The sequence below is a fragment of the Opisthocomus hoazin genome, chromosome 2, assembly GCF_030867145.1.
Source record: "Opisthocomus hoazin isolate bOpiHoa1 chromosome 2, bOpiHoa1.hap1, whole genome shotgun sequence".
NCBI classification, from domain to species: domain Eukaryota; kingdom Metazoa; phylum Chordata; class Aves; order Opisthocomiformes; family Opisthocomidae; genus Opisthocomus; species Opisthocomus hoazin.
The window spans coordinates 64745383-64747937 of NC_134415.1; positions in this window are offsets into that span (position 1 = coordinate 64745383).

Genomic DNA, 2555 nt, shown 5'->3' on the forward strand with positions numbered 1-2555 from the left:
CAGAACACTGTAGTTTTAATGACTCCATAGCATTAGACAGAACAAGAATTTCAGGCTGTTCTGCTTGGTAGATGTCAAGTTACACATCAGCGTGCCGAAGCTGTCCATTGTGTTAGTTACAGTTATCAAGATTTACTTTTAAACATCCTACTGATGGATGAATTCATTTTTACACACCCAAAATATGAAGCATATTTAAATGCAAGCTTCTCCTATGGAAAACAGAGTTAACTAATGGAAAGAAAAGCATTTGCACATGCAACTCCTATTCCTATCACGAGGAGTATCGTGCACTTAAGAAGAGTAGAATGAGCCTCCAAATCCAGAAGATTGTATTCTCATTTACAAAACACATTTCAGGCACAATTTAATCTGACCACAGGCCAGATTCAAAAGAACACACAGCATCAGAAAAATGAAAGGTAATGGAGAGTAAACTTTAGCCAAACAAGCAAAGCAAGCAGCTCCCTAGCTAGGGAAATCATTTCCCTTTCGACACATTTAAAAGCTCATGACTACTTCCAGTGCTTGTCAAGACAGATGACAGCAAACCAACCACAGTCTAGTTTAACCTCTTAAGTAGCCATTAGGTCCCAAAGAAGTTACCTCTGCCTTCCTCCTCATGCAAAACCCAGCTGAAACTCTCATGGCCAAAGGGTGGCCTCAGTGCTTGACTGGAATCTGATGCACGTTACAGAAAATACCGCATGTTGCAGTAACCCAAGACGAGTTTTCAGTACCAGCAAGAAGCAGGGAAAGCATTCTCTACAAATTAGGGACAATTTACTTTGGAGTGAAAGTTCAGAGGAATCTTTCTGCAGCTCAGCTGGTTTCCATCGTGGATCATTTTTATAGTGCTACATGTACTGCTAGCCTCCAGTCGAGAGATGTGTTTTGCAAGAAAATAGGCATTTCCTCAAGCAGTACGTAGGACTCACTTAACAGCAGAATTAAAAGGAAAAGCTGACTAAGAACTAAATTGTTTTCTTGGACAGATTTGTACGTAACTTCTTGTCACTGTTAAGACTTCAAATATGATTTCCCCTTCCCACTTTCTCAGTCTGTTGCATTCTTGGTTTTGACTTGACTACACTGTACAACCTTTCATACACTTGTGTTTTTAAAGCTAGCCAAACATCCTTTTTTCCACTTCTACTCATTCTTGATTGTCACACATACATGTCTGGAGAGGCATCTAAGTACCTGAAGAACAGAATTATAAATTAAGCTACTCTAGGGAAAGCAAGTGAAAACTATTTAGAAGGGCTCCAGATCCCACTTCTCCCCTACCACGTGCGTTGTACAGAGACACCTCCCTTTGCCGAGTGCACAAAAAAATGGGTCCACAATGCCATGCAGCCTATGTGGGAATTAATACCCGAGACTCGTGGCATGAGTGACTGGCACTCAAGATCCATCACCACAGTAACAGATGTATCCTTTACTTTTTCTCATTACTGGAGCTTTGTCTTTGCTGTGATTTCAGGCTGCTGGAACAGTCTAGCTGTTGTCTATCTGGTCTGGTTTCGCCAGGCAACGCAACTCCAAACCTTGTTAGCCACCCCAACTCCATCAGGTTGCTCAACACACCACCGAAGCTAAAGGGCTCATCCTCTCTGAGGAGTTAATTCAAATTATAATTTGATTGTTCTCCATAAGGAAAGGCTACACTGCCCATCTAGCCAGGTTTTATCTGCTAGACACCTTCTCCAGCCTGGTACGCCTGGGCCAGCTCCTGCTCCTATGGGCAATGGTTACAGTGCTGGTCCCACTGTGACTTGGTTTGTGGTAGCCACACCAGGACAGTGTTAGAAGTGCACAAACAGGGAACAACTGCACAAAACCCCAAGGATGTGCTCCAGACCCAAAACCAAGCCCACGAGTGAGGACAGGAGGCAGGGAGCGCCAGTGATGAAGGCTACCACAGGCTGCTAAAATCGTTGTTCAGACCAGCAGCAGATCACCAGTGTAACCATATGAGATAGACAGTCCAGACAGGAAAACTATTAGCGTGAACTGGCTGGCTTCTAAGAAAATTACCACTCAAGTAAGTCACCTGTGCCACCTGCTCTGTGCAGCTTGAGCATTACTCCAAGAGTGGCTAATGCTGAAAGGAGCTAATTCTGCAGTGAAGACAACCAGGAAATAAAACTGTGAACTTGGCATTTTTATGCACACAGAAACATAGATATTCAGTTTGAGCTTTGTGTGCACACTAGTTTCTTAACTTAGCAGAAAGCATAAGTCTCAGTCCAGCATAAGAAACGCTTTTTTGGCTTCTGACTTTTTTGTTTTCTTTCCCAGGGTAGCAGAGTATCAGGGCCATTTTCAGGATCATGATTTCAACAGATACACTCTTTAAAAAGATTCTAATTTGGGAAACCAAAAAAACTTCAGAAGAAACAAAAAATAATCTCACCTCGTAAACAGAAACAAAACCTACACCTCTCAAGCAGACAAACACTCCATAAAAACACTATGGAGAAAAGCAAAAAAATAAACCCGGCTCCCCTTAACCTCAACCGGCTTGAGAAACCAAGCAAGAGATTACAACC